This window comes from Amia ocellicauda, chromosome 2 (genome assembly GCF_036373705.1).
Source record: "Amia ocellicauda isolate fAmiCal2 chromosome 2, fAmiCal2.hap1, whole genome shotgun sequence".
Taxonomy (NCBI): Eukaryota; Metazoa; Chordata; class Actinopteri; order Amiiformes; family Amiidae; genus Amia; species Amia ocellicauda.
The window spans coordinates 58,111,593-58,135,191 of NC_089851.1; the positions used below are offsets into that span (position 1 = coordinate 58,111,593).

Here is a 23,599-nt window from a genome sequence, read left to right on the forward strand (position 1 = left end):
TCAACTCCCGGACGAGCCCGCTTGGCCCCACTTTGCAGTCACCGAAGTGTTTGTTCGTTTGCTCTTGAAGGCTGGCTTCTGGGCTCCTCTGCACAAGGGAGGGCTATCGACCTCAGATACTGTTGCCTGTAAAGCTGATGGGAAATCAGACTGTCATCTGTGTGTTTTGTTTTCTTTAAAGAAAATGTGTTTTTTACAAGTTCGTTGTTGTTGTTGTTGTTGAGGAGGAGGAGGAGGACATGTAGTGTGTTGTTGAGGAGGAGGAGGACGAAATGTGGTTTGCCGGCTTGTTATGGAGACCTTTGCTGAACGTGTACTCCTGAGCTGCACCAAAGGAGAGGCATTCTTTTCAGTTGTTTGCGGGCCTGCTGAACCATGCTCTCAGTGCTGTCTCACTGGGGATGGCGTTACCATTCTGGAAAGACACGTCAGCACTACAGTCCATGCTATCAGTCAGTGAGCGTAGGTCTCCCGGTATGCCCCAAAGCAGTTACGCGCTTGCCCAGCAGAAACTGCGACACGCTCCGTTAACTTGGCTCGTTGGTCTAGGGGTATGATTCTCGCTTAGGGTGCGGGAGGTCCCGGGTTCAACTCCCGGACGAGCCCGCTTGGCACTGCTTTGCGTTCTCTGAAGCATTCGTTTGTTCTCTCTCGATGCTTGGCTTCTGGGCTCCTCTGCACCAGGGAGGTCTTTCAACCTCAGATACTGTTGGCTGTGTAGCTGATGGGAAATCAGACTGTCATCTGTGTGTTTTGTTTTCTTTAAAGAAAATGTGTTTTTTACAAGTTCGTTGTTGTTGTTGTTGTTGAGGAGGAGGAGGAGGACATGTAGTGTGTTGTTGAGGAGGAGGAGGACGAAATGTGGTTTGCCGGCTTGTTATGGAGACCTTTGCTGAACGTGTACTCCTGAGCTGCACCAAAGGAGAGGCATTCTTTTCAGTTGTTTGCGGGCCTGCTGAACCATGCTCTCAGTGCTGTCTCACTGGGGATACGGTTACCGTTCTGGAAAGACACGTCAGCGCTACAGTCCATGCTATCAGTCAGTGAGCGTAGGTCTCCCGGTCTGCCCCAAAGCAGTTACGCGCTTGCCCAGCAGAAACTGCGACACCCTCCGTTAACTTGGCTCGTTGGTCTAGGGGTATGATTCTTGCTGAGGGTGTGAGAGGCCCTGGGTTCAACTCCAGGACGAGCCCACTTGGCCCCACTTTGCAGTCACCGAAGTGTTTGTTTGTTTGCTCTTGAAGGCTGGCTTCTGGGCTCCTCTGCACAAGAGAGGGCTATCGACCTCAGATACTGTTGCCCGTATAGCTGATGGGAAATCAGACTGTCATCTGTGTGTTTTGTTTTCTTTAAAGAAAATGTGTTTTTTACAAGTTCGTTGTTGTTGTTGTTGTTGTTGTTGAGGAGGAGGTGGAGGACATGTAGTGTGTTGTTGAGGAGGAGGAGGACGAAATGTGGTTTGCCGGCTTGTTATGGAGACCTTTGCTGAACGTGTACTCCTGAGCTGCACCAAAGGAGAGGCATTCTTTTCAGTTGTTTGCGGGCCTGCTGAACCATGCTCTCAGTGCTGTCTCACTGGGGATGGCGTTACCATTCTGGAAAGACACGTCAGCGCTACAGTCCATGCTATCAGTCAGTGAGCGTAGGTCTCCCGGTCTGCCCCAAAGCAGTTACGCGCTTGCCCAGCAGAAACTGCGACACGCTCCGTTAACTTGGCTCGTTGGTCTAGGGGTATGATTCTTGCTGAGGTTGTGAGAGGCCCTGGGTTCAACTCCAGGACGAGCCCACTTGGCCCCACTTTGCAGTCACCGAAGTGTTTGTTCGTTTGCTCTTGAAGGCTGGCTTCTGGGCTCCTCTGCACAAGGGAGGGCTATCGACCTCAGATACTGTTGCCTGTAAAGCTGATGGGAAATCAGACTGTCATCTGTGTGTTTTGTTTTCTTTAAAGAAAATGTGTTTTTTACAAGTTCGTTGTTGTTGTTGTTGTTGTTGTTGAGGAGGAGGTGGAGGACATGTAGTGTGTTGTTGAGGAGGAGGAGGACGAAATGTGGTTTGCCGGCTTGTTATGGAGACCTTTGCTGAACGTGTACTCCTGAGCTGCACCAAAGGAGAGGCATTCTTTTCAGTTGTTTGCGGGCCTGCTGAACCATGCTCTCAGTGCTGTCTCACTGGGGATGGCGTTACCATTCTGGAAAGACACGTCAGCGCTACAGTCCATGCTATCAGTCAGTGAGCGTAGGTCTCCCGGTCTGCCCCAAAGCAGTTACGCGCTTGCCCAGCAGAAACTGCGACACGCTCCGTTAACTTGGCTCGTTGGTCTAGGGGTATGATTCTTGCTGAGGTTGTGAGAGGCCCTGGGTTCAACTCCAGGACGAGCCCACTTGGCCCCACTTTGCAGTCACCGAAGTGTTTGTTCGTTTGCTCTTGAAGGCTGGCTTCTGGGCTCCTCTGCACAAGGGAGGGCTATCGACCTCAGATACTGTTGCCAGTAAAGCTGATGGGAAATCAGACTGTCATCTGTGTGTTTTGTTTTCTTTAAAGAAAATGTGTTTTTTACAAGTTCGTTGTTGTTGTTGTTGTTGAGGAGGTGGAGGAGGACATGTAGTGTGTTGTTGAGGAGGAGGAGGACGAAATGTGGTTTGCCGGCTTGTTATGGAGACCTTTGCTGAACGTGTACTCCTGAGCTGCACCAAAGGAGAGGCATTCTTTTCAGTTGTTTGCGGGCCTGCTGAACCATGCTCTCAGTGCTGTCTCACTGGGGATACGGTTACCGTTCTGGAAAGACACGTCAGCGCTACAGTCCATGCTATCAGTCAGTGAGCGTAGGTCTCCCGGTCTGCCCCAAAGCAGTTACGCGCTTGCCCAGCAGAAACTGCGACACGCTCCGTTAACTTGGCTCGTTGGTCTAGGGGTATGATTCTTGCTGAGGGTGTGAGAGGCCCTGGGTTCAACTCCAGGACGAGCCCACTTGGCCCCACTTTGCAGTCACCGAAGTGTTTGTTTGTTTGCTCTTGAAGGCTGGCTTCTGGGCTCCTCTGCACAAGGGAGGGCTATCGACCTCAGATACTGTTGCCCGTATAGCTGATGGGAAATCAGACTGTCATCTGTGTGTTTTGTTTTCTTTAAAGAAAATGTGTTTTTTACAAGTTCGTTGTTGTTGTTGTTGTTGTTGTTGAGGAGGAGGTGGAGGACATGTAGTGTGTTGTTGAGGAGGAGGAGGACGAAATGTGGTTTGCCGGCTTGTTATGGAGACCTTTGCTGAACGTGTACTCCTGAGCTGCACCAAAGGAGAGGCATTCTTTTCAGTTGTTTGCGGGCCTGCTGAACCATGCTCTCAGTGCTGTCTCACTGGGGATGGCGTTACCATTCTGGAAAGACACGTCAGCGCTACAGTCCATGCTATCAGTCAGTGAGCGTAGGTCTCCCGGTCTGCCCCAAAGCAGTTACGCGCTTGCCCAGCAGAAACTGCGACACCCTCCGTTAACTTGGCTCGTTGGTCTAGGGGTATGATTCTTGCTGAGGTTGTGAGAGGCCCTGGGTTCAACTCCAGGACGAGCCCACTTGGCCCCACTTTGCAGTCACCGAAGTGTTTGTTCGTTTGCTCTTGAAGGCTGGCTTCTGGGCTCCTCTGCACAAGGGAGGGCTATCGACCTCAGATACTGTTGCCTGTAAAGCTGATGGGAAATCAGACTGTCATCTGTGTGTTTTGTTTTCTTTAAAGAAAATGTGTTTTTTACAAGTTCGTTGTTGTTGTTGTTGTTGTTGTTGAGGAGGAGGTGGAGGACATGTAGTGTGTTGTTGAGGAGGAGGAGGACGAAATGTGGTTTGCCGGCTTGTTATGGAGACCTTTGCTGAACGTGTACTCCTGAGCTGCACCAAAGGAGAGGCATTCTTTTCAGTTGTTTGCGGGCCTGCTGAACCATGCTCTCAGTGCTGTCTCACTGGGGATGGCGTTACCATTCTGGAAAGACACGTCAGCGCTACAGTCCATGCTATCAGTCAGTGAGCGTAGGTCTCCCGGTCTGCCCCAAAGCAGTTACGCGCTTGCCCAGCAGAAACTGCGACACCCTCCGTTAACTTGGCTCGTTGGTCTAGGGGTATGATTCTTGCTGAGGTTGTGAGAGGCCCTGGGTTCAACTCCAGGACGAGCCCACTTGGCCCCACTTTGCAGTCACCGAAGTGTTTGTTCGTTTGCTCTTGAAGGCTGGCTTCTGGGCTCCTCTGCACAAGGGAGGGCTATCGACCTCAGATACTGTTGCCTGTAAAGCTGATGGGAAATCAGACTGTCATCTGTGTGTTTTGTTTTCTTTAAAGAAAATGTGTTTTTTACAAGTTCGTTGTTGTTGTTGTTGTTGAGGAGGAGGAGGAGGAGGACATGTAGTGTGTTGTTGAGGAGGAGGAGGACGAAATGTGGTTTGCCGGCTTGTTATGGAGACCTTTGCTGAACGTGTACTCCTGAGCTGCACCAAAGGAGAGGCATTCTTTTCAGTTGTTTGCGGGCCTGCTGAACAATGCTCTCAGTGCTGTCTCACTGGGGATGGCGTTACCATTCTGGAAAGACACGTCAGCGCTACAGTCCATGCTATCAGTCAGTGAGCGTAGGTCTCCCGGTCTGCCCCAAAGCAGTTACGCGCTTGCCCAGCAGAAACTGTGACATTGTCAGATAACTTGGCTCGTTGGTCTAGGGGTATGATTCTCGCTTTGGGTGCGAGAGGTCCCGGGTTCAACTCCCGGACGAGCCCGCTTGGCCCTGCTTTGCATTCTCTGAAGCATTCGTTTGTTCTCTCTCGATGCTTGGCTTCTGGGCTCCTCTGCACCAGGGAGGTCTTTCAACCTCAGATACTGTTGGCTGTGTAGCTGATGGGAAATCAGACTGTCATCTGTGTGTTTTGTTTTCTTTAAAGAAAATGTGTATTTTACAAGTTCGTTGTTGTTGTTGAGGAGGAGGAGGACATGTAGTGTGTTGTTGAGGAGGAGGAGGACGAAATGTGGTTTGCCGGCTTGTTATGGAGACCTTTGCTGAACGTGTACTCCTGAGCTGCACCAAAGGAGAGGCATTCTTTTCAGTTGTTTGCGGGCCTGCTGAACCATGCTCTCAGTGCTGTCTCACTGGGGATACGGTTACCGTACTGGAAAGACACTTCAGCGCTACAGTCCATGCTATCAGTCAGTGAGCGTAGGTCTCCCGGTCTGCCCCAAAGCAGTTACGCGCTTGCCCAGCAGAAACTGCGACACCCTCCGTTAACTTGGCTCGTTGGTCTAGGGGTATGATTCTTGCTGAGGGTGTGAGAGGCCCTGGGTTCAACTCCAGGATGAGCCCACTTGGCCCCACTTTGCAGTCACCGAAGTGTTTGTTCGTTTGCTCTTGAAGGCTGGCTTCTTGGCTCCTCTGCACAAGGGAGGGCTATCGACCTCAGATACTGTTGCCTGTAAAGCTGATGGGAAATCAGACTGTCATCTGTGTGTTTTGTTTTCTTTAAAGAAAATGTGTTTTTTACAAGTTCGTTGTTGTTGTTGAGGAGGAGGAGGACATGTAGTGTGTTGTTGAGGAGGAGGAGGACGAAATGTGGTTTGCCGGCTTGTTATGGAGACCTTTGCTGAACGTGTACTCCTGAGCTGCACCAAAGGAGAGGCATTCTTTTCAGTTGTTTGCGGGCCTGCTGAACCATGCTCTCAGTGCTGTCTCACTGGGGATACGGTTACCGTTCTGGAAAGACACTTCAGCGCTACAGTCCATGCTATCAGTCAGTGAGCGTAGGTCTCCCGGTCTGCCCCAAAGCAGTTACGCGCTTGCCCAGCAGAAACTGCGACACCCTCCGTTAACTTGGCTAGTTGGTCTAGGGGTATGATTCTTGTTGAGGGTGTGAGAGGCCCTGGGTTCAACTCCAGGACGAGCCCACTTGGCCCCACTTTGCAGTCACCGAAGTGTTTGTTCGTTTGCTCTTGAAGGCTGGCTTCTGGGCTCCTCTGCACAAGGGAGGGCTATCGACCTCAGATACTGTTGCCCGTATAGCTGATGGGAAATCAGACTGTCATCTGTGTGTTTTGTTTTCTTTAAAGAAAATGTGTTTTTTACAAGTTCGTTGTTGTTGTTGTTGTTGTTGTTGAGGAGGAGGAGGAGGACATGTAGTGTGTTGTTGAGGAGGAGGAGGACGAAATGTGGTTTGCCGGCTTGTTATGGAGACCTTTGCTGAACGTGTACTCCTGAGCTGCACCAAAGGAGAGGCATTCTTTTCAGTTGTTTGCGGGCCTGCTGAACCATGCTCTCAGTGCTGTCTCACTGGGGATGGCGTTACCATTCTGGAAAGACACGTCAGCGCTACAGTCCATGCTATCAGTCAGTGAGCGTAGGTCTCCCGGTCTGCCCCAAAGCAGTTACGCGCTTGCCCAGCAGAAACTGCGACACCCTCCGTTAACTTGGCTCGTTGGTCTAGGGGTATGATTCTTGCTGAGGTTGTGAGAGGCCCTGGGTTCAACTCCAGGACGAGCCCACTTGGCCCCACTTTGCAGTCACCGAAGTGTTTGTTCGTTTGCTCTTGAAGGCTGGCTTCTGGGCTCCTCTGCACAAGGGAGGGCTATCGACCTCAGATACTGTTGCCTGTAAAGCTGATGGGAAATCAGACTGTCATCTGTGTGTTTTGTTTTCTTTAAAGAAAATGTGTTTTTTACAAGTTCGTTGTTGTTGTTGTTGTTGAGGAGGAGGAGGTGGAGGACATGTAGTGTGTTGTTGAGGAGGAGGAGGACGAAATGTGGTTTGCCGGCTTGTTATGGAGACCTTTGCTGAACGTGTACTCCTGAGCTGCACCAAAGGAGAGGCATTCTTTTCAGTTGTTTGCGGGCCTGCTGAACCATGCTCTCAGTGCTGTCTCACTGGGGATACGGTTACCGTTCTGGAAAGACACGTCAGCGCTACAGTCCATGCTATCAGTCAGTGAGCGTAGGTCTCCCGGTCTGCCCCAAAGCAGTTACGCGCTTGCCCAGCAGAAACTGCGACACTCTCCGTTAACTTGGCTCGTTGGTCTAGGGGTATGATTCTTGCTGAGGGTGTGAGAGGCCCTGGGTTCAACTCCAGGACGAGCCCACTTGGCCCCACTTTGCAGTCACCGAAGTGTTTGTTCGTTTGCTCTTGAAGGCTGGCTTCTGGGCTCCTCTGCACAAGGGAGGGCTATCGACCTCAGATACTGTTGCCTGTAAAGCTGATGGGAAATCAGACTGTCATCTGTGTGTTTTGTTTTCTTTAAAGAAAATGTGTTTTTTACAAGTTCGTTGTTGTTGTTGTTGTTGTTGTTGAGGAGGAGGTGGAGGACATGTAGTGTGTTGTTGAGGAGGAGGAGGACGAAATGTGGTTTGCCGGCTTGTTATGGAGACCTTTGCTGAACGTGTACTCCTGAGCTGCACCAAAGGAGAGGCATTCTTTTCAGTTGTTTGCGGGCCTGCTGAACCATGCTCTCAGTGCTGTCTCACTGGGGATGGCGTTACCATTCTGGAAAGACACGTCAGCGCTACAGTCCATGCTATCAGTCAGTGAGCGTAGGTCTCCCGGTCTGCCCCAAAGCAGTTACGCGCTTGCCCAGCAGAAACTGTGACACTGTCAGATAACTTGGCTCGTTGGTCTAGGGGTATGATTCTCGCTTTGGGTGCGAGAGGTCCCGGGTTCAACTCCCGGACGAGCCCGCTTGGCCCTGCTTTGCATTCTCTGAAGCATTCGTTTGTTCTCTCTCGATGCTTGGCTTCTGGGCTCCTCTGCACCAGGGAGGTCTTTCAACCTCAGATACTGTTGGCTGTGTAGCTGATGGGAAATCAGACTGTCATCTGTGTGTTTTGTTTTCTTTAAAGAAAATGTGTATTTTACAAGTTCGTTGTTGTTGTTGAGGAGGAGGAGGACATGTAGTGTGTTGTTGAGGAGGAGGAGGACGAAATGTGGTTTGCCGGCTTGTTATGGAGACCTTTGCTGAACGTGTACTCCTGAGCTGCACCAAAGGAGAGGCATTCTTTTCAGTTGTTTGCGGGCCTGCTGAACCATGCTCTCAGTGCTGTCTCACTGGGGATACGGTTACCGTTCTGGAAAGACACGTCAGCGCTACAGTCCATGCTATCAGTCAGTGAGCGTAGGTCTCCCGGTCTGCCCCAAAGCAGTTACGCGCTTGCCCAGCAGAAACTGCAACACCCTCCGTTAACTTGGCTCGTTGGTCTAGGGGTATGATTCTTGCTGAGGGTGTGAGAGGCCCTGGGTTCAACTCCAGGACGAGCCCACTTGGCCCCACTTTGCAGTCACCGAAGTGTTTGTTCGTTTGCTCTTGAAGGCTGGCTTCTGGGCTCCTCTGCACAAGAGAGGGCTATCGACCTCAGATACTGTTGCCCGTATAGCTGATGGGAAATCAGACTGTCATCTGTGTGTTTTGTTTTCTTTAAAGAAAATGTGTTTTTTACAAGTTCGTTGTTGTTGTTGTTGTTGTTGTTGAGGAGGAGGTGGAGGACATGTAGTGTGTTGTTGAGGAGGAGGAGGACGAAATGTGGTTTGCCGGCTTGTTATGGAGACCTTTGCTGAACGTGTACTCCTGAGCTGCACCAAAGGAGAGGCATTCTTTTCAGTTGTTTGCGGGCCTGCTGAACCATGCTCTCAGTGCTGTCTCACTGGGGATGGCGTTACCATTCTGGAAAGACACGTCAGCGCTACAGTCCATGCTATCAGTCAGTGAGCGTAGGTCTCCCGGTCTGCCCCAAAGCAGTTACGCGCTTGCCCAGCAGAAACTGCGACACCCTCCGTTAACTTGGCTCGTTGGTCTAGGGGTATGATTCTTGCTGAGGTTGTGAGAGGCCCTGGGTTCAACTCCAGGACGAGCCAACTTGGCCCCACTTTGCAGTCACCGAAGTGTTTGTTCGTTTGCTCTTGAAGGCTGGCTTCTGGGCTCCTCTGCACAAGGGAGGGCTATCGACCTCAGATACTGTTGCCTGTAAAGCTGATGGGAAATCAGACTGTCATCTGTGTGTTTTGTTTTCTTTAAAGAAAATGTGTTTTTTACAAGTTCGTTGTTGTTGTTGTTGAGGAGGAGGAGGTGGAGGACATGTAGTGTGTTGTTGAGGAGGAGGAGGACGAAATGTGGTTTGCCGGCTTGTTATGGAGACCTTTGCTGAACGTGTACTCCTGAGCTGCACCAAAGGAGAGGCATTATTTTCAGTTGTTTGCGGGCCTGCTGAACAATGCTCTCAGTGCTGTCTCACTGGGGATGGCGTTACCATTCTGGAAAGACACGTCAGCGCTACAGTCCATGCTATCAGTCAGTGAGCGTAGGTCTCCCGGTCTGCCCCAAAGCAGTTACGCGCTTGCCCAGCAGAAACTGTGACACTGTCAGATAACTTGGCTCGTTGGTCTAGGGGTATGATTCTCGCTTTGGGTGCGAGAGGTCCCGGGTTCAACTCCCGGACGAGCCCGCTTGGCCCTGCTTTGCATTCTCTGAAGCATTCGTTTGTTCTCTCTCGATGCTTGGCTTCTGGGCTCCTCTGCACCAGGGAGGTCTTTCAACCTCAGATACTGTTGGCTGTGTAGCTGATGGGAAATCAGACTGTCATCTGTGTGTTTTGTTTTCTTTAAAGAAAATGTGTATTTTACAAGTTCGTTGTTGTTGTTGAGGAGGAGGAGGACATGTAGTGTGTTGTTGAGGAGGAGGAGGACGAAATGTGGTTTGCCGGCTTGTTATGGAGACCTTTGCTGAACGTGTACTCCTGAGCTGCACCAAAGGAGAGGCATTCTTTTCAGTTGTTTGCGGGCCTGCTGAACCATGCTCTCAGTGCTGTCTCACTGGGGATACGGTTACCGTTCTGGAAAGACACGTCAGCGCTACAGTCCATGCTATCAGTCAGTGAGCGTAGGTCTCCCGGTCTGCCCCAAAGCAGTTACGCGCTTGCCCAGCAGAAACTGCGACACCCTCCGTTAACTTGGCTCGTTGGTCTAGGGGTATGATTCTTGCTGAGGGTGTGAGAGGCCCTGGGTTCAACTCCAGGACGAGCCCACTTGGCCCCACTTTGCAGTCACCGAAGTGTTTGTTCGTTTGCTCTTGAAGGCTGGCTTCTGGGCTCCTCTGCACAAGAGAGGGCTATCGACCTCAGATACTGTTGCCCGTATAGCTGATGGGAAATCAGACTGTCATCTGTGTGTTTTGTTTTCTTTAAAGAAAATGTGTTTTTTACAAGTTCGTTGTTGTTGTTGTTGTTGTTGTTGAGGAGGAGGTGGAGGACATGTAGTGTGTTGTTGAGGAGGAGGAGGACGAAATGTGGTTTGCCGGCTTGTTATGGAGACCTTTGCTGAACGTGTACTCCTGAGCTGCACCAAAGGAGAGGCATTCTTTTCAGTTGTTTGCGGGCCTGCTGAACCATGCTCTCAGTGCTGTCTCACTGGGGATGGCGTTACCATTCTGGAAAGACACGTCAGCGCTACAGTCCATGCTATCAGTCAGTGAGCGTAGGTCTCCCGGTCTGCCCCAAAGCAGTTACGCGCTTGCCCAGCAGAAACTGCGACACCCTCCGTTAACTTGGCTCGTTGGTCTAGGGGTATGATTCTTGCTGAGGTTGTGAGAGGCCCTGGGTTCAACTCCTGGACGAGCCCACTTGGCCCCACTTTGCAGTCACCGAAGTGTTTGTTCGTTTGCTCTTGAAGGCTGGCTTCTGGGCTCCTCTGCACAAGGGAGGGCTATCGACCTCAGATACTGTTGCCTGTAAAGCTGATGGGAAATCAGACTGTCATCTGTGTGTTTTGTTTTCTTTAAAGAAAATGTGTTTTTTACAAGTTCGTTGTTGTTGTTGTTGTTGAGGAGGAGGAGGAGGACATGTAGTGTGTTGTTGAGGAGGAGGAGGACGAAATGTGGTTTGCCGGCTTGTTATGGAGACCTTTGCTGAACGTGTACTCCTGAGCTGCACCAAAGGAGAGGCATTATTTTCAGTTGTTTGCGGGCCTGCTGAACAATGCTCTCAGTGCTGTCTCACTGGGGATGGCGTTACCATTCTGGAAAGACACGTCAGCGCTACAGTCCATGCTATCAGTCAGTGAGCGTAGGTCTCCCGGTCTGCCCCAAAGCAGTTACGCGCTTGCCCAGCAGAAACTGTGACACTGTCAGATAACTTGGCTCGTTGGTCTAGGGGTATGATTCTCGCTTTGGGTGCGAGAGGTCCCGGGTTCAACTCCCGGACGAGCCCGCTTGGCCCTGCTTTGCATTCTCTGAAGCATTCGTTTGTTCTCTCTCGATGCTTGGCTTCTGGGCTCCTCTGCACCAGGGAGGTCTTTCAACCTCAGATACTGTTGGCTGTGTAGCTGATGGGAAATCAGACTGTCATCTGTGTGTTTTGTTTTCTTTAAAGAAAATGTGTTTTTTACAAGTTCGTTGTTGTTGTTGAGGAGGAGGAGGACATGTAGTGTGTTGTTGAGGAGGAGGAGGACGAAATGTGGTTTGCCGGCTTGTTATGGAGACCTTTGCTGAACGTGTACTCCTGAGCTGCACCAAAGGAGAGGCATTCTTTTCAGTTGTTTGCGGGCCTGCTGAACCATGCTCTCAGTGCTGTCTCACTGGGGATACGGTTACCGTTCTGGAAAGACACTTCAGCGCTACAGTCCATGCTATCAGTCAGTGAGCGTAGGTCTCCCGGTCTGCCCCAAAGCAGTTACGCGCTTGCCCAGCAGAAACTGCGACACCCTCCGTTAACTTGGCTCGTTGGTCTAGGGGTATGATTCTTGCTGAGGGTGTGAGAGGCCCTGGGTTCAACTCCAGGACGAGCCCACTTGGCCCCACTTTGCAGTCACCGAAGTGTTTGTTCGTTTGCTCTTGAAGGCTGGCTTCTGGGCTCCTCTGCACAAGGGAGGGCTATCGACCTCAGATACTGTTGCCCGTATAGCTGATGGGAAATCAGACTGTCATCTGTGTGTTTTGTTTTCTTTAAAGAAAATGTGTTTTTTACAAGTTCGTTGTTGTTGTTGTTGTTGTTGTTGAGGAGGAGGAGGAGGACATGTAGTGTGTTGTTGAGGAGGAGGAGGACGAAATGTGGTTTGCCGGCTTGTTATGGAGACCTTTGCTGAACGTGTACTCCTGAGCTGCACCAAAGGAGAGGCATTCTTTTCAGTTGTTTGCGGGCCTGCTGAACCATGCTCTCAGTGCTGTCTCACTGGGGATGGCGTTACCATTCTGGAAAGACACGTCAGCGCTACAGTCCATGCTATCAGTCAGTGAGCGTAGGTCTCCCGGTCTGCCCCAAAGCAGTTACGCGCTTGCCCAGCAGAGACTGCGACACCCTCCGTTAACTTGGCTCGTTGGTCTAGGGGTATGATTCTTGCTGAGGTTGTGAGAGGCCCTGGGTTCAACTCCAGGACGAGCCCACTTGGCCCCACTTTGCAGTCACCGAAGTGTTTGTTCGTTTGCTCTTGAAGGCTGGCTTCTGGGCTCCTCTGCACAAGGGAGGGCTATCGACCTCAGATACTGTTGCCTGTAAAGCTGATGGGAAATCAGACTGTCATCTGTGTGTTTTGTTTTCTTTAAAGAAAATGTGTTTTTTACAAGTTCGTTGTTGTTGTTGTTGTTGAGGAGGAGGAGGAGGACATGTAGTGTGTTGTTGAGGAGGAGGAGGACGAAATGTGGTTTGCCGGCTTGTTATGGAGACCTTTGCTGAACGTGTACTCCTGAGCTGCACCAAAGGAGAGGCATTCTTTTCAGTTGTTTGCGGGCCTGCTGAACAATGCTCTCAGTGCTGTCTCACTGGGGATGGCGTTACCATTCTGGAAAGACACGTCAGCGCTACAGTCCATGCTATCAGTCAGTGAGCGTAGGTCTCCCGGTCTGCCCCAAAGCAGTTACGCGCTTGCCCAGCAGAAACTGTGACACTGTCAGATAACTTGGCTCGTTGGTCTAGGGGTATGATTCTCGCTTTGGGTGCGAGAGGTCCCAGGTTCAACTCCCGGACGAGCCCGCTTGGCCCTGCTTTGCATTCTCTGAAGCATTCGTTTGTTCTCTCTCGATGCTTGGCTTCTGGGCTCCTCTGCACCAGGGAGGTCTTTCAACCTCAGATACTGTTGGCTGTGTAGCTGATGGGAAATCAGACTGTCATCTGTGTGTTTTGTTTTCTTTAAAGAAAATGTGTATTTTACAAGTTCGTTGTTGTTGTTGAGGAGGAGGAGGACATGTAGTGTGTTGTTGAGGAGGAGGAGGACGAAATGTGGTTTGCCGGCTTGTTATGGAGACCTTTGCTGAACGTGTACTCCTGAGCTGCACCAAAGGAGAGGCATTCTTTTCAGTTGTTTGCGGGCCTGCTGAACCATGCTCTCAGTGCTGTCTCACTGGGGATGGCGTTACCATTCTGGAAAGACACGTCAGCGCTACAGTCCATGCTATCAGTCAGTGAGCGTAGGTCTCCCGGTCTGCCCCTAAAGCAGTTACGCGCTTGCCCAGCAGAAACTGCGACACCCTCCGTTAACTTGGCTCGTTGGTCTAGGGGTATGATTCTTGCTGAGGGTGTGAGAGGCCCTGGGTTGAACTCCAGGACGAGCCCACTTGGTCCCACTTTGCAGTCACCGAAGTGTTCGTTCGTTTGCTCTTGAAGGCTGGCTTCTGGGCTCCTCTGCACAAGGGAGGGCTATCGACCTCAGATACTGTTGCCTGTATAGCTGATGGGAAATCAGACTGTCATCTGTGTGTTTTGTTTTCTTTAAAGAAAATGTGTATTTTACAAGTTCGTTGTTGTTGTTGAGGAGGAGGAGGACATGTAGTGTGTTGTTGAGGAGGAGGAGGACGAAATGTGGTTTGCCGGCTTGTTATGGAGACCTTTGCTGAACGTGTACTCCTGAGCTGCACCAAAGGAGAGGCATTCTTTTCAGTTGTTTGCGGGCCTGCTGAACCATGCTCTCAGTGCTGTCTCACTGGGGATGGCGTTACCATTCTGGAAAGACATGTCAGCGCTACAGTCCATGCTATCAGTCAGTGAGCGTAGGTCTCCCGGTCTGCCCCAAAGCAGTTACACGCTTGCCCAGCAGAAACTGCGACACCCTCCGTTAACTTGGCTCGTTGGTCTAGGGGTATGATTCTTGCTTAGGGTGCGATAGGTCCCGGGTTCAACTCCTGGACGAGCCCCCTTGGCCCCGCTTTGCATTCTCTGAAGCATTCGTTTGTTCTGTCTCGATGCTTGGCTTCTGTGCTCCTCTGCACCAGGGAGGTCTTTCAACCTCAGATACTGTTGCCTGTATAGCTGATGGGAAATCAGACTGTCATCTGTGTGTTTTGTTTTCTTTAAAGAAAATGTGTATTTTACAAGTTCGTTGTTGTTGTTGTTGTTGTTGTTGTTGAGGAGGAGGAGGACATGTAGTGTGTTGTTGAGGAGGAGGAGGACGAAATGTGGTTTGCCGGCTTGTTATGGAGACCTTTGCTGAACGTGTACTCCTGAGCTGCACCAAAGGAGAGGTATGATTCTTGCTGAGGGTGTGAGAGGCCCTGGGTTCAACTCCAGGACGAGCCCACTTGGCCCCACTTTGCAGTCACCGAAGTGTTCGTTCGTTTGCTCTTGAAGGCTGGCTTCTGGGCTCCTCTGCACAAGGGAGGGCTATCGACCTCAGATACTGTTGCCTGTATAGCTGATGGGAAATCAGACTGTCATCTGTGTGTTTTGTTTTCTTTAAAGAAAATGTGTTTTTTACAAGTTTTTTACCCCTAATAATATAAATCAGATGAAAGCAAATTTTGACAAAATCGGAAGAGTTTTCATGTTGAAGTTCCCCCTCTTGTGGTCAAATATGTTGAAGTATAAGCCAGTATTAATCTCAAAAAGTCAACTACCCTGATTTGATTTCAATATATCATTTTTAATTAAATTAGTTTAATAATATAAATAGCTCTGGTATCATAATAAATGAGTAAACACTTTATTCTACAAGTCTCATTTGTGTACTTGTATAGCATAGAACTGCTGCAGCTTTTCAATTCGCAGTAATCATCCGAACCTCATTTAGTAGCTTAATTTCTGTTTCATTTGGTTGTCACATTGATTACCGATGTGCACGTTATATATAATTATGGCTTGTAAATGCAATGTTTTATACACTGTAAAAAATTTATCATGGGTCTAATTGTTTTTACGTAATAATTAAAAATAATGTGTACATTTTATTAATGAAATTGTGGTTTAGTGTTTGATACAAAATATTGAGAAGATTTCACTAATAGAACCAAGAGATACATTTTCCTCTTTTATTTAAGGACATTTCTGCAATTTTAAGGCTTAAGAGAATTAGTTCAATTTTAGTTGTCTCATGTCGATGCCTATTCTGACGAGCTGATGAGTTGAAACAGGTGTCTTAAATTAACAAAATCCAATATTCCACAAAAAGTGTGACAGGTAAAATGTCTTTCTCTCTAGAGATCAGTATGGATTGAAAGGTTTGTTTGATGTTGGCTTGAGAAAGAATAGCCAAAAGAGAGAGAGATAGATAGATAGATAGATAGATAGATAGATAGAATTAGATAAGTGCTGATTGGCTCGCAAATAGAACCTTATAGTACGAAGTTTGAGTTCAACTTTGTAGACAGAACCTTTTTGTTTTCTAATTAAAAAGTCCAAAAATGTACACAACTTAAAAAAAAGTCACATAATGTAAATAAGTTGTCACAGAATAAGAATATGTGAATAACTCAATTTTGTCAAAAATGTCAGATAGAACCTTATAATTCCAAGGGGATGAACCTGAACAATACTTTTTTACAATTAAATTGTCTAAAACTACTGTGAAAATATTTAACACAAATAAGACTTTTGTCAGCCACTATATTAAGAAAGGTAACACTTTATTTTGGTGGTCCACTTTAGAAATTCTACTGAGTATAAGTAACTTTGCAACTACGTGTTAACGTAATCTATTAACCCAAACCTAACAGTTTACTTGCAGTCTACTAATACTCTAATGAGAGTAGTTACTTACAGTTAGTAGAATGTCTAAAGTGGACCATCGAAATAGTGTAACCAAAAAAAAAATGTAGGTTATATCTTTCAGTCCTCAAACCCAAAAGGCGTGATGTAAGGCAGAGTGTAATTTCATTTATATGTAACAGAGAGCACCTAGTAAGAGCTGTGTGAGTAAACCTCACTCCACTTGGCCTCAAGAGGTGCCCCAGTGACTGATGCTAGAGGCTATGATCTTTAGCGTCCTTGTTAGTGCACCCACCTCCAATGCCGGTGAAGCTGGTTCGAATTCTGCTTGGAGCGGTGCAAGTAGGACCAGTTACATTTACAGATTGGGATCAACATCAGTGTTAAGGTGCAAAGCTTCAGTTGAAGCAACCCTTCGGATCCCAGTGAATCAGGCACCCCAGTGAGCGCTTCCAGTAACAGTTTAGACTCTCAGCAGGAGACAGGCCCGGGAAATAAAGTCACTGACACAATGTCAGTTTGTTTATCTTCGTTTATTGAAAGTTTCACACAGCCTTTTATACATCTACAAGCAATATTTCATAGGTGGTTCGGGGCAGTCCCGAACCTGAATGAAATTTTCTTTGCATATGTCCCAGGGCAGTTCCGAGACACAGGAAGAAATAATTGATAAGGTATTCTTTATAATTGGGAAAACAACTTTACCCCAACAATCAGAATAAGTAAACTGAAAATTAGAATTAATGTGGGGGCTGTTTTACATTCTGAATGCACTATATTCCTCATGTAAACATGGTTAATTTGCAGTTTTCCCCCCTACACTGGTGTCACCAAATGTATTTTTTTTCTTTACCCTGAATACACCCTCTGTCATTGGTGAAACTATATTTGAGCTTGTTATTTTGACAGTGTGTGCCGTCCACTGAAACATATTTTTTTGTTTTAGTGTTTACAAAGAAATTTAGAATTTTAAGCTGTTATAAGAAAAATGTTTCAAAATGTTTGTTTACAACCGTACACAAATAAACTTTATAATTATGGACAGATATATAATGATAGAGAGACAGACAAGATAAAAATACTTATTTAATGGTTGTTTTACAGTGCAACAATACAGATGTACAGCAAGATCTCCTGCCGCAAATAATGAAAATTGCCATCTGCAAGAGGGATGATCAGGAGGACGTCAGCATCATCTTGGAGGGGGTGCAAGTCATGGCTGGCTTGGAAAATCTGTCTAGAGCCTGTGCTGTTTTTCTTGGACTGACGTATGCACTAAACCTCACCTACTCGAAAGAACTGAGGCACACATTTGAGGCCTTTCAGAAGCTCTTCTTAGAACTGGATGTGTGCAAGTTTTCCCCCAAATTACTAACACTTAAAAACAAACTCATGTCTTAGATTGAGAGACAAAGCATTATTATCAAGTTCTGGTGGAAAAAAAACTGCACTGATTGAGCGTTTGATACTGTTCTACATGATTGTTGTTCATACAATCTTTTAGCTAGTATAAATGGTTTTATACATTTTGCTACAAGTTGTTATTTGTATGCACATGTTTTTGTGTAACAAAATGATGTTTCTCAATGACATGGGAAATGTAAACTTTTTTTTTTCATGTCTTAAAACTGCTGCTTACATTTTATATATATTTGTTATTTATGGTTACAGTCCAAAAAGACAATAAAAGCATGTTTGTCAACAAAAACTGCATTTTGTATTCATTATTATCTTAACCTGAAAAAGGCAGTACATTTTATAATTAAGTCATTTTAATTAATACAAATGAGTAAATTTTACTTGATTAATTTGTGAGAAAACATACAATAAAAAAGATTAAATTAAATTCATTGTGTGCCATAGACTAAATAATTTAGGAAATTTTACTTAATTTATTCGGGTAGATTTCGCAAAAAAACTAAACCTTAAAAAATATGTGTAATAATGTTACCATAATTTTTTAAAGTAGATTGCATGTAACATTTTTTACAGTGTACAATTCCAGCTTGTAAAAGCAATGTTTTTCATAAAGCGGGAAATATGTCCAATTACTAATATCAAGCGCCTCAATGAGCAGGTCCATTTATTCGATTGTAGCTCGCACAGTAAACGTCTTATGTTCGCCCTTTCAATTATATTGAATAGAGCCAGCGATTCTGCACAGTTCAGTATACAACATGTCACCATAAGTTACGATTTCACTGAGATAGAAGAGCACAAAATCGCCCCCGTGTTGCATCGTTAACTATTTAACCAGGAACTGATGCATGGATCCAGCCAATCTCAGTTTGAAATGATGTTCAGTTGAAAGCAATAATCCACCACTACAGATTCAGCAACATCACCGCTCTTGTACCACTGTTGATTTTCATGTATTTATTTTACATAATGTGTATTTATGTTTCATGTGAATCACATTTAATCCAATTTTTTAGTTTCACATTTGTTTTCTCTTGCTTCTCTTCAAGGTTTCTCTACATCTGAAATAATCCCTAATTTAAACACATCTCAATTTACACTATTTGTATTTGCAGACAGAAGTGTCTGTGTGTTTAAAATAATAGTTTCCACTCTAATACTGTTGCAAGTGACTGATAGTGTTTTGTTGTTACGATGTACATGCCCAAGATGACCGCTTCATTTTTTTTTATCTCAGTGCTGTTTGTGGTATATGCTGCTACCAGTGGTGACAGTGTGTTATTGCAGGCTTAAAATTGAACAAAATGTACAGTAAGTCAAAATATTTTGTTCATTACTGCTATGTTTCTTCATGTAGGAATTGTCTTTTAGGATATGTGTAGAACACAGTCCAAAGATACTGTATACCAAAGCACACATCAGCCAGTATAAGGGTTTATGAGAAATCGAGGCATAATCCAAGATTGTTGCCACACTGTGTGACTTATCAATGCTTGGTAATACACATTTCAAGTACTAACATCAGAGTAGTAATGATGGTACTTTATGTCAAAGTGACAGGTGGCCCCGCCCCTACCCAGAAGCCCCATCGGCTGGGAAACCCGCCTTACCCAGAAGCCTCACGGGCCATGAAGCCCCTCCTTACCCAGAAGCCCAATGGGCCAGGAAGCTCCTCCTTACCCTGTACCCTTTGATCCTCTCCAGTCAGCCATCTTGTAAGAATACAGGTTTTACCCTTTGACCCTCTCCTGTCAGCCATCTTGTTTGGATGACCGTGATCTTGTTAGGATGGCAGCCATCTTGTTTGGATGACCTCCATCTTGTTAGGATGACAGGCATTTTGGAAAGGGCACAGGTCATCTTGACAAGTGTTCGCCGCCATCTCACCCTGATGGTGTATGTGTGTGTGTGTGTGTGTGTGTGTGTGTGTAATGTTTAAGAGTTTAAACTTATTATTATTTGTGTTAGGTTATGTTTTATGATTAGGTTTGGTACGATAAGTTGTTACCAAAATAAAATACATTAAAATAAGAAGAGAACAACAACATAAAGTTTTAATAAAAAAGTATTTTAAACTGTGTTTAGTGATGTGCATGTGATGATTTTAGGTTATATATTTTATGATTGTTTTTGGGGTGGTATAAAATAAAATAAATTAAATTAGAAAAAGAGAACAAAATAAAGTTTTGATCAAAAAAGTACTTACCCAGAGTGGAATTCCAACCCACACAGACATACATCTATTAGATCTTAAGTCCAATGCCTTAACCACTCAGCCACCTGGGTGTTACTATTTGGTATAAGTTACTAAGTTGAAGGGTGTATTCATTAATCACGAGAAAATGAACCATGAAGAGAGATTAAAAGAGATCTATTATACGCCTAAAGAAGCCGGTCGTTTTGGAGGACTCGATACACTGCTGAGAAGTGCCAGAGCAAAGGGTGACCGTATAAAAAGAGAACATGTTTCACAATGGTTATCGGATCAATATACATACACAGTGCACAGACCAGCGCGGGTGAGGTTTAAGAGGAACTTGACACTGGTACAAGACATTGACTGGCAATGGCAGGCAGACCTGGTGGAAATGGGTCAGTTCTCAAAGTTCAACAACGGTATGAAATACATTCTAACCTGTATAGATGTGTTGTCCAAATACGCCTGGGCAGTACCATTAAAAAACAAAACGGGTCAGCAAGTGTGTGCCGCCTTTAAAAGAATATTCACCCAAGGGCGCGTTCCAAAGAAACTGCAGACAGATCAGGGGAAAGAATTCCTCAACCATGGTTTTCAAAGTCTTCTCAAGCAATACCAAATTGTACATTTTGTGACAAATAGTAAAGTGAAAGCCAGTGTGGTAGAGAGATTCAATAGGACTATAAAATCGAAAATGTGGAAGTACTTTAGAGCTGTTTCACAGTTACAATCACACATTCCATAGAACTGTCAAGGAACGACCAGTAGATGTCACCCATGACAATGCCCTGAGGGTGTGGAGGACTGTGTATGGGTCATTTGTAAAAAGCAAACCTTCAAAATTTAAGTTTAAAGAAGGTGATCATGTGAGGGTGTCGAGAATAAAAGGGAAATTTGAAAAGGGGTATGAGCAAACATTCACAGATGAAATATTCATAGTTAAAAAATGTGTGCCTGGATTAAGGCCTATTTACAAACTAAAAGATTATGCTGGTGACGACATAAAAGGTCAGTTTTACACCGAAGAGTTACAAAAGATAAACCCAAATGGTGACAGAGTCTATCGAATACAGAAAATTTTAGACTCCAGAGGCCGTGGCCGGGGTAAACAAGTTTTAGTCAAATGGCTGAGTTGGGGAGTTAAATTTAATAGTTGGATCAAAGCTTCAGAGGTGAAAGACATAGCCCCGGGGGTTGTGAGAGGATAAAAAATGAGTGAAAATGGATTTTACCTGACTTTTACCAGTAATGCCTCGGAGACACTATTTCCTAACAACAAGAGCTCCAACTTCACTGACCATCTAGCCAAATCCATCGATCTACCAGGTAAATGGGAGGTAGGGATGGTGGAGATGCACTACCCCATGACCATCAATACGTTTGACAGGAAACAGAGCTTTGAATTGCATTCTGAGACAACCGATACAAACTGATATTATGAAATATCACAAGGCTACTATAAAAACATTGATGTATTGTTAACAGCCATGAATAATGCTGTCAAGGCCGTCCCCACATTGCCCAAGGTATACTTTCAATACAACTATATTAGAAGCGTGAGGCTTTTCAGGGATTCGACTTTATTGTTTTTTACCACGGGCCAGCTAGCACATGTCTTGGGGTTCATTCCCGAGAAGGGGGGGGGGGGGGGGAATCGCCCCAGCCTGCGGATATTACAGCGGGTTTTAACCACATGTATGTTTATACCGATATAATTGAACACCAACTAGTGGGTGACATGTATGCCCCGCTTCTGCGCTGTATACCTAAAAAAGGGGAAGAAGGCAAGTTTGTTACGCTGTTATATGATAAGCTCCACTATGTCCCCCTGAGCATGGATGAATTCGACACCATCAGCACTGAAATAAAGACTGACCAGAACGGACATGTGACATTCGCATACGGCAAGGTGATAGTGAAGTTGCATTTCCAACCTGTTAGATACAACCACTTTTAAATCATGGTGATTGTTAAAAACTATGGAGACCCGCACATGTATAGGAACTACTACAAGTATCAGGCGGGTAACGGCCTCCCCGGTTTCGCCGGGATGCCAGTACAATACGGTGCGGGGGTAGCTGGTAGCTATGCCTTTTCTGAGACGCGGATTAGAAATTGTCAAACCACACGTCAAATTGGCTGCCAGAAACATAGCTAAAGATGTGGTCGGGCAGGTTACAAGTGCGGTGGCCAGTAGAATTCATGCTCCGAAAGGTCAGGAGAGGCATTAAAAGGAAAAGAACGACACCACTGGGGCTCACAGGACCGCCGGCCCCTGTTAAAAGGACTATACAGAAGAAACACAATCATAAGAGAAACGGGGCTGGTAAGAAAAGGAGCTCCAGGCAACAACATCGCGGGGATATATTTTAAACATGGCTTTCGTTCACTGCAGTTCTGAGGAGTGCACCAAATCTGAACTGGACCTTTTTCAGCTGGTGCCCACACAGACCAGCATTGAGAAGAGTTTCTATGTGTAGGTGCCCCCCCTCACAGCGCTCTCTGACAATGCCCCACTGGAATTCTACATCACTGGAAACGGAGAGGACTATCTAGATCTGAACAACACGATCATCTACCTGACTTGTAAAATTACTAAGCATGATGGCACTGATCTGGCCCAGGATGATCGGGTGGGCCTGGTAAATTACCCCGTGGCCTCCCTTTTCAGCCAGGTCGACATCACAATCGGTGACAGACTTATTAGCCAGAGCAACAACTGTTATCCATACAGGGCTATAATAGAATCCATTCTCAACTACAGTGAAAGCACTTTGAACACACAGTACTCAGCAGGCCTTTTTGTCAAGGACACAGCCGGCCAGCATGAAGTAACCGCACTGAACGGGACAAACCTGGGGTTCAGAAATAGAGCGGCCTATACAGCAGGAAGCCGAAAACTAGAATTGTTGGGTTGTATTCATGCAGACATGTTTTTTCAAGACAAATTAGTGCTGAACGGCGTTGATATAAAAATTCAACTCACCCGTAACAGAGAAGCGTTCTGTCTCATGAGCAACGCTGAGGATTTCAAACTGTCGGTTCTCTCAGCAGCTGTGTTTGTGAAGAGGGTCCGGGTGGCCCCCGCTGTCAGGCTGGGTCATGCCGATGTGCTGCAGGTGGCTAATGCAAAATACCCTGTAGATCGGGTTCATATGAAAGTGTTCAGTCTGGCCAGAGGAAGCAGGGTCTGCAACCAGGAAAATGTGTTTCTGGGACAATTGGCTAAAATAATAGCAATTGGTTTTGTGGATAAACCCCTTCTACTTTAAACATTGTGATATTAATTTCCTGGCCCTGTAAGTAGATGGGGAGCAGATCCCTACTAAACCGCTACAACCGGATTTCGCAAATGATAACTTTAACCTGGTGGAAACAGCCGGAAAGCACCTCAAAGACAAGCCTCTGGTAGTGGACTGTAAGGAGTTTGCCAGAGGTTACACACTGTTTGCATTTAACCTCAGCCCGGATCAAGAGTGCACTGGGCACTATTCGCTCATAAAAACAGGGAACCTGAGAGCAGAAATTAGTTTTGCCCAGCCATTACCAACCACCGTGAACATGATAGTGTATGCTGTTTTTGACAACATTGTTGAAATTAACATTAATCATTATTAAGATAAGTCCTTTACGACTACAGTTGAAAAACGATTGCCTTGTGGCTTTCAATACTCTGGTCATGAATACGCAACAGATTGGGGCCATCATGACTAAGGACAGTTACACAACAGACTATTTTCTGGGTGTGTTTCCATCTGACAAGCTCCCCAAACGGTCAGGAGTCCACAGGCCGGCCTGTTTCGTCATCAACACACATCCGCATGACCGACCCGGGGAGCACTGGCTTGCTATCTATCTAGGAGGAGATGGGAAGGCCGAATTCTTTGATTCTTACGGATTCCCCCCCAATGCTCCTTATTTCCCTAAATCAATCATGTGTTTTTTAAACACAAACTCAGTGTTAACAGTGTTAACTCCAGACAGTTGCAGGATGCTTTATCCACAACATGTGGAAACCACTGTGTGTATTTTTTACAACAGCGTTGTAAGGGGCTAGCTTAAAATCAGATATTGGATTTGTATTCTGAAGAT

General features: G+C 46.4%; 6 non-coding genes across 6 annotated transcripts; all 6 read left to right on the top strand.

The window, feature by feature from the left end:
• The first annotated feature begins 534 nt into the window (after window positions 1-534).
• Window positions 535-606, top strand: trnap-agg (transfer RNA proline (anticodon AGG)). Its single transcript has one exon. It is a non-coding gene; the product is annotated as a tRNA-Pro (tRNA).
• Window positions 607-4,670: 4,064 nt separating this feature from the next.
• On the top strand, window positions 4,671-4,742 carry trnap-ugg (transfer RNA proline (anticodon UGG)). The gene has a single exon. It is a non-coding gene; the product is annotated as a tRNA-Pro (tRNA).
• A 2,860-nt stretch (window positions 4,743-7,602) lies between these two features.
• On the top strand, window positions 7,603-7,674 carry trnap-ugg (transfer RNA proline (anticodon UGG)). Its single transcript has one exon. It is a non-coding gene; the product is annotated as a tRNA-Pro (tRNA).
• Window positions 7,675-9,360: 1,686 nt separating this feature from the next.
• On the top strand, window positions 9,361-9,432 carry trnap-ugg (transfer RNA proline (anticodon UGG)). The gene has a single exon. It is a non-coding gene; the product is annotated as a tRNA-Pro (tRNA).
• Window positions 9,433-11,118: 1,686 nt separating this feature from the next.
• On the top strand, window positions 11,119-11,190 carry trnap-ugg (transfer RNA proline (anticodon UGG)). Its single transcript has one exon. It is a non-coding gene; the product is annotated as a tRNA-Pro (tRNA).
• A 1,686-nt stretch (window positions 11,191-12,876) lies between these two features.
• trnap-ugg (transfer RNA proline (anticodon UGG)) lies at window positions 12,877-12,948 on the top strand. The gene has a single exon. It is a non-coding gene; the product is annotated as a tRNA-Pro (tRNA).
• Window positions 12,949-23,599: the final 10,651 nt, after the last annotated feature.